This window comes from Psittacula echo (assembly GCF_963264785.1).
Source record: "Psittacula echo genome assembly, chromosome: 10".
NCBI classification, from domain to species: Eukaryota; Metazoa; Chordata; class Aves; order Psittaciformes; family Psittacidae; genus Psittacula; species Psittacula echo.
In genome coordinates, this window is record NC_137741.1 from 4,364,191 (window position 1) to 4,379,120 (window position 14,930).

The 14,930-nt window shown below is 40.0% G+C and overlaps 1 protein-coding gene across 3 annotated transcripts in view; it reads left to right on the forward strand.

Annotated features, from left to right (window-relative positions):
• Nucleotides 1-14,930, forward strand: part of ACSBG1 (acyl-CoA synthetase bubblegum family member 1) — a 40,872-nt gene that overhangs the window by 7,123 nt on the left and 18,819 nt on the right. For all 3 annotated transcript variants that reach the window (XM_080626393.1, XM_080626392.1, XM_080626394.1), the window contains exon 2: nt 10,903-10,985. The gene's annotated coding sequence lies outside the window, so the exon portion shown is untranslated. The remainder of the gene's footprint in view (nt 1-10,902; nt 10,986-14,930) is intronic.

Here is a 14,930-nt window from a genome sequence, read left to right on the forward strand (position 1 = left end):
TAGTGTAGAAGTAGGCCTTACATCCTGCGATGTAATTTGTTTAGTCACGTGTGGAAACTTCCACAGTATGTAATAGGCCTGGTTTGGTGAAGTCAAAGTGCTGGTGTAGTTGTGATGCTGGAGGGGGCACTTGGCTGTTACACTACTGGGTTTCATAGGTATAATTGACTTGAAGGCATTTCCTGATGTAATTAATCTGTGTTTTCTTTAAGAAAATACTGAATGTTCTATTTTAAAGCTAGAGTTAATAAAGTTAGAATTGCTTCAACTTCTGTGAATGAATTTGTTGGAAATGTTGGCAAAAGAAAAGATTTGCATCTTAAAGTGTTGTAGACTCATTAAAATTCTTCTCATGGATAATTGAAGAAAACTGAATTAAAAGGAAAGTTTAAGCAGCTCACAAGCACTGCGACATTTCAAGCATGTTAAAATCAGAAAGAAACAGCTTTTGTAGCTGTAGTCTCCTCCTCTTCTATTGTGTGTTGGCTTTTCTTAACAAATAACCAGTTACTGTTGGTTTCTTCAGTTGTCCAAGTAGCTTATTTATGCCTGACCCGCACAGTTCCTGAGCATTTTTGTGACCAGCTTTAGAGGGCTTGCCAGCATGCCTAACAGTGGAGAACCTCTTCCGAAAACATTACAAGATGAAAATGCACAGAATATTTCAGAAAGCTTTGAAAATGGGTAAAGTAGCCTGAGTATTTATTTTAACAGACTGATTTGCCAGTTTTTCACAAGCTTGAGTTTGTCTCCTGCTGCTGTGCAGGTCCACAAGGACCTTGTCTGCCTGGTGGTGTCTCTGCTATCAAATGCAGAATAAGGTCTGTCTTTTGAGGCTAGAATGAGAAAAATTGTAATGAAGTTTCTAAATGGATTTCCTCTCCTATGCTTACTTCTAGTGTGGCATTAAACTTAATAGCGTCATTCAGTATGGACTGTGTTGCTTGTATCGTGTTTGCATATATCTAGCTGTACAGCGTTCATTTTATAGCACAGAGGCTCTTAGACCCAGAGGTGGGCTCAGCAGGAGTTCATGTATAGCAATTCCAGCAAGAGATGTGTTTAGCTCCTGTGGCTCAGCTGCTCACAGCTTAGCAAAAATATGGAAGGCTGGTTGAAAATACCGGTAAATTAACAGGCTCTTATGCTTCAGTATAAGCTTTTCAGCAGTGTGGTGAGGTAACGGGCATTTGCAAGCACCAGAATGTAACAAAGTTCAGATAGTCAAGTAAAAAAGCAGTCGATGCTCCTGTGCCGTCCCTTCCTGTGTCTCTGAGGGTCAGAGCGGCCCCAATGGCTTTAGGAGTTCTGTAGTGGTTGCTCTGCACTTTTTACAATGCATATAATCTACTTTGAATGGGCTATCAAAAATACCTTAGCTGCAGCTATGCAGATAGGTCTCTCTTCCCTTTGGAATTTGCAGAAATAATCCTTATATCATAATTAGCCTTAGTAGCTGAGCATCTTCTTCCCATCAAAGGCAAGAAAACTTGACCAGGTAACTCATGTCTTGGAGACAGAAGAGGGGATCTGCGTTTTAGAAGAGTTTGTTTTAGGATTTATGCCACCTTTTTATGCGTAAGATAACCCTACTGGCTGCTGTCTTCTTTCTGTTCTAGGCAGCACAAAAGGGAATATTATTTTTCTTGTTACTCCATCATTGGAATGGTGTCTTCTGTTACAGAAAGCTCCTCATCCTTAGAGGTTTTAGAAATATCTGCTTTAAGAACAGAACAACACATCTCACAGGAATGCTTAAACTCTGCTTACTAGAACTTTGTCAATATTGCTGAGTACTAATTATCCACTCCCAGAGACTGAAATATTGTATCAGGCAGATATTTTTCTGTTAAGTTAAATCTAATTTCACATTTGTTGAGCTAATAACTTGCATGTTATGTTGCTTGGATGATGTGCTTGACCCTTTCAGGTAAACAGTTGGTTGGGATAATTTTTATCATAATGGTTTCTTCTGTTCTGGGCTTTGTAATCCGGGATAAGAATCATTAGGAACAAACTGTAGACTTAACGTTTTTGCAAGGGAAAAAAGGTCCAGACATCTCTGTAAGCTTTTGAAAGTTGTGTTGTTGTTGCTGCCGCTGGATTCCTAATGCAGTTAATGCGAGAACTGTAATTTGGTTAATCTGGCCAAAGATCATAAAGCAGTATTAGGCTTGTGATCAGTATGGGTATAGGTACACATGAAAGTTAGGATTTTGCTGATTTGTAATAATGCCTGTATTTTAGTCCGTGCATGCTTCTATTGGTGACATGCTTAAGCAAAAAAAAACCAGTTTCCTTGTTTTCCTTATTAAAAGAAAAATAAAGCTAAAAGAGAATTTAAAATTATAGTGGTTTGCACCCACTGCAAACAGGAACTTTAAGCTTCCCAGTTTAGAAAGGTGATGAGCATTTGGGTTGTTTCTGAATTTCTAGTGAAAGAATATCACAGAGACTAGAACTGTGACTAGTTTTGATGCATTCCAACTCCGTGGCATAAGTACTTCTTTGTTAGTTTTTTGATGTAGTCAGTGTATGTTGTCGTGTTAAATAGCAGCGTTTACCTGGTGTGGTTAGAAGTCAGGTAGCAAACTTTCTATACCTTGTTTTGTATGCTGGAAGTAGGATTCAGGCAGAAAGGACTAGATAAAGAAAATAAAATTCTAGGAAAAAAGACCTTTTCTAAGGCTGGAATCAAACCAGTGTGACCTAAAAAAATGAGAAAGAGAGGAAATAATGAGTTCTGTGTGACCTAACTTTGCTGCGCTCTCTGCAAATAGCCATAAAGAGGCAGCTTACTGAACAATTTCAGCTTCAGGTCTGGGTTTGTGCTGTGCAGGGGAGAACAGAGCCAGAAAATCTGTACCAAGGTCAGTGAAGGCTTGTAGAATGCTCCCAAATGTTGAATAGAGCCTTTTGCAGAGAGAGGGATAAATAAAGGCTGGGTACATTGTTCATTCCTTCCCAAGCACCCACAGGGTTCTCAGCTATCTGTAGAATTGATCTGCTCACCAAAAGAAATGGCCTGGCTTTTGAGGCTATTTAGTCCTAACAACAGAAAAAATACTTCAGTTGTATGTTTTATTATGTGTGTGCCAACTGTTACATGGCAAAACAGGACTCAGCTGTTAACTTTCACTTTAATACCTTGTTCTTTATTAAGCCTGTCTGTGGCTATTAAATATGCTTTTGTGTGGGAAGAAGTTATATGAGTAATTTGAGACTGGTTTCTTGTGTACTATGAAAAGCAAACTGATTGTCATGTCAGCTGACCCTTTTGCAAGAGTAGGAGCGTATTTATGCTCATTTGTGGCCCCTTTTTTAAGACTCAGGAGGACATGAAAATCAATTAAAACCTAAATCTAACCTGTTCTTCGAGGACAAAGGGAAACTTTTAATAGAATGAATAAGGACTGTATTATAATATTGCCCTAATTTGAAGAGAGGAGTAATTTATAAATAAGACAGCCAGTCATGATAGACAGCAACGTCCCTGTAAAGGACCACAAAGGCCTCTTGTGACTCCTTACTTTGCTCCTTAATTTAGAGGGAATGTTACATGTAATACAAAATGAGGCTTTAAAGAGCTAATGCTGTGTGTTGTTACTGTGGGGGTTTTACCTTATGCTGTAGAAAATGAGGAAACATCTTCAAAATGTCTTGGGTAACAACTCACAGCTCTTCAGAGCCTGGAGATGCAGTGTTTGCTACTTGGTTGTTTATGTGCTGGTCACAGATCTCTGTTTAGCTGCTGAGCTGTCCAAGCTTTGATACTACATTGATATGTTGATTGCAGTCAGGGTGACTCTGTTGTCTTTGTCTAGAACTCTAAGGGCAGATTCATGATTCTAAATTTATTGTCTTGTGCTCCTTCCTACAACCTCTCCCCAGAGCTCTCTTTTAAAATACTGGATTCAGCACTTGCAGGATGCATGGGGAATTGGGAAAGGATTACTCGTGAATGGGATCCAGATGAAGATATTTAGTTTCTGAAGTTTCTAGGCAAAGTGCCAGGATCATTGAACCCTAAGAGCTATCCATAGGTAATTTAACCCATCACTTTTTGCTGCCAGAAGAATTGTCAAATGATTACTTAATGATTCCATCTTGAATTCAGATGTCCCAGTGAGCTGTTGAAAATGCCTGACACCCAATGAAAAGTACTTTGGAACGTGCAGATGTAGGCCCAAAACGTATTACCAAAAGCAGCTCTAGTGTGGATTAAGGCTGGTGGAATGTGTACAGCTGCGTTGTCCTGGAGGACATGCAACAAAAGCTTAGGGAAAAAAAGTAATTCCCAGAGCAGAGATAAATATTTAGGACACTTGTCATGCAGAGTGAAGCAGCAAAAGATACACACCGATTGGAAGTAAGATTTTTTTCATCTGTTTTATTATGGATTACTTAAACAAACAACCAAGGTGTAGGAGTTCGGAGATGGAATTGGCGAAGTCATCCTCAGGAAAAGCAAGCAGTGAAAGATGAAAACAAAATCTATTAGGAAGTTCTGCCTTGGAAAAAACATGTGTTTTTCCAGTGGAGCCTATTTTTTGTGTATTAAACAAGATTCAAATGTCGTAGTTTGGAAAGCCAATTCAGCCAGAGTGTGGGAGAAAAAAGTACTTGTGTTGATGGGGATTTGCACACTTTCTAAGGGGAACACCCCCACACTGCAAAATATTTCTTTGGGCAAGGCAAGCAGAGAAAAGAGTTTAATTATAAGGTGCATACAGTGTTGTAAGAAATATGTAGTAATGTGCTTCCTTCCACTTGCAAGTAGCCTGGTGGGTGAGCTTGTAAATGATATCCTCAGAGGAACAGTGAAGCAGATGAAAGAGCTGCACTGGTTTGGATCATTGTGGTGTGTACAATTACAAGCGAGCCTTCCTGAGAGTCATGGAGTCTGGAAGTGCTGCTACGAGAGCATTCCCAGGAGAAGCTCCATGGATTGCTTTTTGTAAAAAGGTTGTAAGTGACAGAAAATTGTGTGCACTCAGCAGACACTGTAACTGAGCATTCCCTTGTTATTGCCCATGTTCTTTGCTGCAGACAATCTGCAGGATAATTTATCTTGAAGAACCAAAAGAATGAAAATGCTGCAATAGTTAACAGTAAAGCTTTGGAAGTTAAGCTGACAGGAACTGCAGTAAAATGGTTGGCCATAGACATAACCTTGCACCTTGAACATACTGCTCTTACAAAATTAGGCATCACTTTAATCTCACCTGATAATGTATATTTGTTCTGGGTTCAGCAACAGCAGTCACTTTTTCTCCTTCTTAGTAGCTATGTTTTTGCAGCGCTGTGTTTTTGACTTTCGGCCTGGGGGTAATACTGATAAAGCGGATGTTTTCAGTTGCTGGTCAGAATGTTTACCCTGACCAAGGACTTTGTGAGTCTCATGCTCTGCCAGGGAGGAGGGGAAGCCGGGAGGAAGCAGGCACAGGACACCTGACCCAACCTAGCCGAAGAGGTATTCCATACCACAGCACATCATGCCCGGGGATGTAACTGGGAGTGACCTGGAAGGGCACGTTCTCTGCTCTGTCGGGCTTGTTTTTGGCAGGTGGTATCATATTCTCTTCCCTTGTTATTTCTCTTATCATTATTATTATTGGTGGTAGCAGTAGTGATTTGTGTTATACCTTAGTTACTGGACTGTTTATCTCAACCCGTGGGAGTTACAGTCTTTCGATTCTCCTCCCCATCCCTCTGGGGGCTGGGGGGGGAGTAGAAACTGCGTGGCTGACTTGCCAACTGACTTAAACCACGACAATATTCATGAGTGCAGGATCTTCAATATTGGGCGTTTACCATACATTAAACCAGAATAAAATTAATTAATAAAAATATTTTCACTATCTGGGGAGCCCACACATATGGTGCAATGTTATCCAAGAACAAGGTGAGAGTGGAGAAGCTGTGTAATGCGAGAAGCTCCTCTGCTGGAAAAACCAGGAAAGGGAGGAGGAAATGGGAGCTTCATTGTGAATCCAGACAGCATGGGTCTGGAAGCTGAGGTAACAGACTCTGGGTGAGTGCACAGTCTCAACTGCCACCTGGTTTAGTTGTAAAAATAAAGGGGAAAAAAGAGGGGGTTTAAGTCTCTTTGTTTAGAGGAGTTGTGAATGTGATTTTCAGACTTCAGGTACTTAACTGGGTTCACGTATATAAAGGGTTATGACTAAATATCCCGAAGTCTAAAGGAATACCTTGTACTGAATCGTGTATTAACAAGATACATATGTATTCTGCTCTTGTGAGACCTCATTTGGAGTATTGTGTGCAGTTTTGGTGTCCTCAACATAAAAAGGACATGGAACTGTTGGAACAAGTCCAGAGGAGGGCCACGAGGATGATCAGGGGCTGGAGCACCTCCCGTATGGAGACAGGCTGAGAAAGTTGGGGCTGTTCAGCCTGGAGAAGAGAAGGCTGCGTGGAGACCTCATAGCAGCCTTCCAGTATCTGAAGGGGGCCTACAAGGATGCTGGGGAGGGCCTATTCATCGGAGACTGTAGTGACAGGACAAGGGGTAATGGGTTCAAACTTAAACAGGGGAAGTTTAGATTGAATATAAGGAAGAAATTCTTTACTGTGAGGGTGGTGAGGCACTGGAATGGGTTGCCCAGGGAGGTTGTGAATGCTCCATCCTTGGTGGTGTTCAAGGCCAGGTTGGATGAGGCCTTGGGTGACATGGTTTAGTGTGAGGTGTCCCTGCCCGTGGCAGGGGGGTTGGAACTTGATGATCTTCAGGTCCTTTCCAACCCTAACTATTCTATGATTCTATGAACTGCTTGTTTTATTTTTGCAAGTTTGTTGAAAACTGGTTTATTTACAATAATTCTACCCCCTGTAGAGAGCCAAAATATTTAAAATTGCCAAAACTACAGGAGCAGAATGATAAGGAATAGGAATACATAAAGAATGAGAGATGTCTTTTTATTTGCTACTGTACAAAATCTGTTTAACAAGTAACTACCCCTTAAAGCCCATGATAATATTACTGCTGCAGTAATAAATTGCAGATGCAATTTGTGATCTTAGAAATAGCTCTGCAGAATTAAGGCCAAAACATATTGTATGCTACAACATGAAGTTCATAGGTTTTAAATTTGAGACAGAAAGGATTCCAACCTAATTATACAGGACAATTGGTGTATTCTGTGAGGCTTATTGAAGTGAGAATTTCTGTATAACATTTTCTCCATGGAGATCATTGCTTTATTATCATCTTAAAAATTGACTTTATAGATTCTTTTCAGTTTTATTCTTAGTATTTTCACAAGATTTTCCTAGGAGGAGAGGATTTAAAGGACAGCATATATCTGGATATATTTGACCTAGAATATGGGATGTAAGCAGAAATTCCAGTTACCAGAGAAGGAAACATAGAGCCTGTGGAAGGAGAGGGCTAATTCCAAAGTCCCTTGAAACTAAAAACCACGTGGAAATTAGTATCACTGTAAGTAGTGCTGTTAATCAGATACTCAGTGTCCTTTTGGTAACAGAAAAATGAGTTTTTCCTAATGCGTAACTTCGTTGAAAGAGAGCACTCTGCCATTTCGTAGTGCTAAAAGTGGAGAGATTTAGCTGTTAAATTTAGTTCCTGCAGTTATATAAGAATTGGTACTGCATTCATTTTTTTCCATCAAATACACTTGGTTAAAACAAGTAATTGCTATGCCAGCAAATTCAGATGGGTTGCTTTGCTTCTGGTGGTAAGGATTGTCAGTTCGTCAGTTGCTCTTTTACCATTATAGTATCAGTCACACATGCATTACTTCCACTAGTTTGTATTACAGATCTCGCTAGAGCTGTTACAGTCTCGGAAACAAAGAAGGAAAGGGAACTTTCCCTTTGTTAATCCACTAGAGAGAATGTTCAAACTCTCGCTTTTTAGGCTGTATGAGGGCAGCTGCAGTCTGACACTATATTGAACTGCCATAGAGTAGCGGTTGTAGCTGCAGGCCTGGATAAGCCAGTCAGCCCAAGCATGCTGTGCCACCCTCTCGGGTGAAGGGGGTGTGTGCAACCATTGAATTGAGGCAGCAGATGAGGTCATGTGTGATAGAAAGGTACCTTGAAATTAAGTCTCAAATTGCATCAGGAAGTAGTCATTCAAAAACTGTTCCTGCTAATGGAGGTGTGCAGAAGTATGCTTTGTTTAGTTCTAGGTGGTCAAGGTTGTGTAACACAGAACTCATTGTGTTCTGATTGGCTTACTAAAGTGGCCTCTACTGTGAAATCCTCCATGTGTGCTTTGTAGAGGTTTTTGCATGTTACTTTTAGAGCCATAAACTTGTGGCGCACAAATCGGATGTATAGAATCCACTTTTAAGCTGGTTCTTGGATTGTGGAACATGCTGTTCCTGCCCTAATAAACTTAAAAAATGCATGGAGACCCTTAGCCTTAATAACAAATTTAGCAGTCTAAGTCCAGATTTCCAAAGCATTATGGCTTTGCTGGGGCATCTTGCCACTGAAGCATCACCCTGCGCTGCGTTTTTCCTTGCTGCAGGATGCTTAGTAAGCTCTTGATTGAGCAGTCCCACTGAATTCTGCTCAATTCAGCCTTACGTGAACAATTCCAGATACCATAAACATTCTTGGATCTTTACTTAACTTTGAAAGAAATAATTCCTAACAAAAGCTAGAAGTAACAACATTAAAAACATACTCTTTCACTCAGAAGGGGTGCTTCTGAATATACACATATATTGTCAATGGAAGAGAAAATTGCATAACAGTACTTCCAGGGTTAAAAACCCCCAAAATAACCAACTCTCAAATGGACTGCTACCTCCATCAAGGCAGGTGGCAACTACTTTGCACACAGCATTACTAACTTTAGCCCTCCTGAAGATGGTGGATGCAAAGAGCTCCTCAAACAGCTTCTGCATGTTGCAGCATTACCAGTGCCAGTCCAGAAGTTCAGACTTGTTGGTTGATCCTTTATTAAGGGAACATAATGTAAACTGAACTGGTGTCTGTAACAGTCAGATGAGAACAAAGCAAACCAAAGAGATTTTCATCTGGGAAAATCATGAATGATGATTATCATAAGTTTTGAGTAGCTTCAAAGGAAGCTCTTCTGTTATATTACTGATCAGATTTGTGTTCTTCTGAGGACTTTTTTTACTGCTCATTTTTTGGCAATGTTTTATTTGTTTCATAAAATAATAAAAGTTGTTAAATATTTAGTATTCAAAAGTTATTTAAAGGAAAAGATTGCATTAGATTTCTAAACATCAAATGTAGTTTCTCTCCAAAAAAAGGAAAGTACTCAAGAACTAGGAAATGTTTTGAGATGGCAAATTTCAGATGTTTTGTTTTTATTTCCTATTATGCCTTCCTGGTCTGTCACTCTGTCATGTAATCCCACTTAATTAAGTCACCATTTTTCCATCTATCAAACACAGGCTTACCTTTCAAAATGCAGTATAATCCCTCTCTATATTTACATTGCTCAATTTCTCATCAACATCCACCTTCACCAAGCCAGTGACTATTTTCAGAGCCTACCTCTCTGCTCATCAGACAAGCCTTTTCATGTTTTGTCCCATTATGCCATTAACAAGAGAGGAAATACCCTCACAGGCAAGATTAGTGATGACTCCTCATTTTTCTTCAGCTGCTTTTGTGACCTGCATCTCTGCTCTGAGGCACGGAGGTCTGCAGCATGGTAGTAGCAGGAGATGAAATGAACTGTGATTGTCACTTCTGATGGGTGAAGAATTGTGCAATCTGCTAAACTCTTGTAGCAGGGATCCAGCTTGGTTACAGCTTACTTAAAGAATGATTTCATTGTGAATAACAATAATAATTTCTAGGAGTGTCCACATATGTGTAATAGGTATTCTACAAAATGTAGTTAATGTAAGGTAGGAAATAATGTCTGACGTAGTGTTGGGCACCTGACACTGCTGTGTAACAAAACTGTTTTTGAAGTTGCTTGTTATTTAATGGAGAGCTGGGAAGGGCCTTGTTTGGACTTTCTACATTTTGTGTTTATTACACTGTGGAGGGGGAGGGAATTCCTGAGCTTCACTCAGGACTCATCTGTTGTAGCTGTTGGAATAAAGGTAACCATAATTTGTTCTTGGCCTTTGAAGGCTGCCGATTCCCACCTCATGATCTATTAAATGAAGTCAGCTAAATTAAAAACTTTGCATGCTGCTATTCGTGAATAATCTGCAGTGTATTGCTGTATGCAGTCAAATGCTTAGTTATTGGTTATATGGTTTGCTCATATAATCCTCTGCATTCTGTTACCTTACAGACTTCCTGTGCTATATTATCTGTGCTATAATCTTTGGTTAATTTAAGCCAAGAAATGTTCATTTTGTCCATGTGATAATGATAATTTGTTGCTTTGGTGACATTTTTGAGAGATTTTATTGTTATTATTAGGAAGTAAATCTGCTCCTTTTCCTAGCCTCTAAAAAACGCCAGCCAGCCAACAGAAAAGCCCCTAACCTCGAAGCCTCAACAGGTATCAACCTTGACAATTTACAAGGTATTATATTAGTAGAGAGGCAGCATGATCAAGGTTAAAATTGATAATTCCTTCTGTATACTTGCATGGTTCATGACCTCTCTATTATGATTCAAAATTACTGTATCCATCTTTCATATGCCATGATGTTGAAGCCAGAAGTCCACTGGTATGAAATAAGAATGTCATCCTTAGAGTGAAGGTATTTCTGTTTTTAACCTGATTGTAGTGTTTGCAACAAAGAGGCAAAATCTTACTTGTTCTTTTGAGCTTTCTGTTTTCTCCTCTTGTGTTTCTAAATGCTTGCAAGCTGTATTTTTATTTCCCTTTGGATTTGTTGCATTTTGAGTGCAGTGGATCCTACTAGCACTCCTGAATAATCTTTTAATAGGTATATTTTCTTTTAGAACCTTTACAGATGCACAGACTGTCTGCAGAGATTCGCTGCTTCATTTGGAGGAGACCCAAGATGAAGGCATAGAGCCAGCAGGTAAGTGTGTAAAAGATGATCCTTGGAAATTCGAGCTCTTATAAGGTGATTTTTTTTCCTGTGATACAATGTTTGTGTCTATTCTAGCAAGTTATGACTGACAATTTTTCAGGGCTGGGATAAAGAGAGACAGCCAAAAAAGTAAAATGAAACTGAAGTGAATCAGGGCTACTGCAAAATTGTCAGGAGCTTTCTGTAAGCTTGTATGAGTTCAATAGTTTTTCCAAGTTTTTTCTGTATTTGAGATGATTGCTAGATAGAAATGAATAATAGTCTGTTCCCATGGAACATCATACCAAATCTTGTGTTACCTTTGGCACCACAGCTTACTTAGCAGCTGTCAGCTATTGAGGATTTGGCATACTGTGTAAGAACTGGAGGCTGTAAGGGAATATCTATACTTTGATGAGTTCTGTGTAGCATTGTAGCATATGCATACTACTGTAATTTTAAACCAATTACAGTAGTAAATTTAACCTTGTTTGCTACCATGTGGCTCAAAGGTTTGCTAGCAGAACTTGCAGAGAGTCTTTGGAAGGTTTGCAGCCCTGAGAGCGCTCCCTGTTGCCTTGGTGAGTCCGCTACTGATGTCTAAATTTGCTCATTTAAACAGGGAATATTTGTTCTATGGGACAATTGGAGCAATGGCTGCAAGTGTTTTTTGAAGAACTAACAGATGTATGTAGGAAACTCGCATGCAGACTTTATATTTGACTTATGTCTAAATATATATCTGTATGCATATATATTGACTTTTAAAAAGGCAATTCTTTGATACACAGTATGTTTCTTTCTGAGAATTGAGCTGCTCACTGTCTGCTTTTTGTTTTTCCATAAGCCAGAAATAAATCGGAATGGCTGAAGGTGATAACTTTCAAACCTCCATTTTCAAATGTTCGGGGTATTTTACTGAGCTACTTGAGACACACACTGTATATATAGATTTTTACTGAGGCTGTGATTCTGCGGCACACTTGCTTGTGTGCTTGTGAAGGCTCTGACCTATTTTACTAAGAATTTATCTGGGACGCTGGTTCCTGCTGTCAGTTATCTACCCTGCTTCTCTCCCAGAGGCTGCTGCTGGCTGCAGTCGAGAGTAATATTCTGGGCTGTAAACCACAGTGTTCAGAAAGGAATGCACATGCCATTCAGCCACTCCTGCAGAGGTGACCAGAGCCTCTGGAAGAAAGGTGAGGTGAACAACTGAGAGCAGAAGCTGTTTCAGCTGTTCCGTCATCAGTTTCCTGCAAACTCAAGTCACACCCCATCCATTTTAATTAAGCAGTTCCTTTACTTGTATTTAGATATTTTTGTAAGTTGATGAATCAAGAGCTTACAATTTAACTTAGACTTTGTCTTTTATTTGACTTTGTGAATCTGTGGCACTACTTGTTATCCATTTCAATGAGAAGCAGTGTTTGACTTGGACACTTCACACAGCTATGCAGATGCTGAGTGGTGAACTGCGGACTGAATGTCAAAAAGTTCTTCCAGAAAGTCTTTTGGGAGAAGGAAGCTCAGTGCCGGGTTGTGGTGGGTCTGCTTTGTATATCAGGAGAAAAGAAGGAGATTCTGGTATATTCTAGTTATACAGAACTGTCTTTCTCACTTGATAATTGATGTGCTGTGCAACCCCAGGAGTAGATTTGTCTGATGAGGGCCAGATTGTTCTGGAACTTTTACCCCATTCTTTTCCACCAATATGTAGAAGCTCATTTGTGTGGAAACAGGCCAGATTTTGGTTTTTTCTAATGCATATGTAACCTTACTGTTGGCAGCAAGCATTGCATTGGCATTACATTTACCTGTGTCAAGTTAAAGGATAAATCATTCATGCTGGTTTTATACTGATGGAATCACAAAATAATTTATGTTGGAATAATTTACACTGGAGGGCCACTAGTCCAGTTTTCTACTCATAGGAGGGTTTACGGCTCTATTCAGCTGAGTTTTGAAAACCTCCAGTAATGGAGATTCCACAGCCTCTTCATCCCTCTTTTTAGGCTGACACCTGCATTGTGAAATTACTTTTCTTTATCCAGCAAGAATTTTCTTTGCTGCAGCTCATGTCCATTGTCTCCTGTTCTGCTGCATGCCTCTGAAAAGAATCTGTCTTCTTTATAGCACCCCCTTCAGTCTGTGGCAGAATGCAGTTAGATTCATTCTTTATCTTCTCTAGATGGAAGAAACCTGGCTCCTTTAGGGGCTTCTCTTATATGGTATGCTGTAGGCCCCTGACCATTTGGGAATCCCTCTTCTGGGCTTGCTTCAGTTTGACAGGATCTCTCACTTGCACTGGGGCTTCCAAAGCCGCACACTGCTTCAGTTGCACCCTCGTGAGTAGTGAGTAGGGGGAAATAATCACTTTCTTTGATCTGCTGACTATAATTTTCCTAATGCAGTCTGGGATGTAGCTCTTTATCTCCACTGGAACATACTACTGACTAGAATTCAACTTGTCCACCAGGAGCCAGGAGTTTTTCCACAGAGCCAGCTGGTATCCAGTCTGTGCTGCTGCATGGGGTTATCCAAGCACAAGCTTTACATTCACCCTTGTTGACCTTTGAGGTTTATGTCAGCCTAATCTTCCAGTTTGCCAAGGTCCATCTGAATGGCAGCCCTGCCTTTTGGCGTGTTGGCCCATTCCCCAAGTTTGGTGTCATCTTTGAAGCTGATGAGGGTGCATTCTGTTGCCCAAGACTATAATGCAGTCATTAAACAGTATCATTCTTGGGACTAACCCCTGAAGAATGTCACTTGCAATTGGCTGATTGGTAGACTCAGAAATGTTAACCACTGTTCTGAAAGACTAATTATCTTCCCAAGACCCAGGAAGCTCGATCTTGCTAGTGAAGACCAAGGAGAAGAAGGCGCTGAGTGTGTCAGTCCTCCTATGTCAGTAGGTTGCCTGTGATAGCCTTGATTCTCTGTTTAGCTGCTACTGTACCAGTAGAAGCGGCCTTTAACATCACGTGCCAATTTCAATTCCAAGTGAACTTTGACTTTCCTTTCCTGCATGCCTGCGCAATGTTTCTGTAGCGATGTTTCTTCCTGATTACTCCCTCCACACGCTTCCATTTTGGAAGTAATAAGTTTTGGTACCATCAGGGTTGTTATGAGGCTTATTTTGTCCTGATGCATCACTCCCTGCACGTCAGTTTGTAGAGGCACTCTTTGGAGGAGATCTTATTTCTCTGATCAACATTGGTAGTAGTTTACTGATGTGAAGATCAATATATTTATCGCAGTTCTTAAATGTCCCTTTTTCCTCCAATGGAAAAGGTGCAGGTTTCCACATGCTGAAATATTTGTATGTTTTGACTAATGTAAAAATACTTCCACTCTTTATTTATGTTTCTCTGACTGAGTTTAAAGTTAATGTTTATTGTGGGAAAAGGATGATATGGCAGAAAGCCCCCCTCCTTTCCCAACTGTGGCAAGGCAAGCCACAGGAAGCTGGTTTCTGAGTTTTTTAAAAGCATCACTATGTATTTGCTGATACATTCATGTTCACTTCTGTTTAGTCTGTTCATTGGCACAGGGCTAAGTTTGACATAGATGCCAAGCTCTCAGACACCAAGCTGTGTGTACTCAGCTCCAGCTTTTGCTAAACAGAAGTTAAGCTTTCAGGGCCAAAGGCATCTTAAAGAAAACTGAAAAATAATGGATGAGAGGAGGAATGATGTATTTGTGTTGTCAGCAGAATGTGATGGCATCCTAGCTGTGGAATCTGGGATGATGACTGTGTCAGAAAAGCCTCCAGCAAAGAGATGAATACCTTCTCTCATTGTTAGAGCAGAGAGATGTTTTGCAGGAACTGGCATATAATCAAGATACTGTTTTGTGAGTTACATCTGAATCAGTTTCAAGCAGCAGTTAAGTCACTGGTTTAGTTTCTTATAAATATATATTTATATATGTATATTCTTATAAATATATATTTAG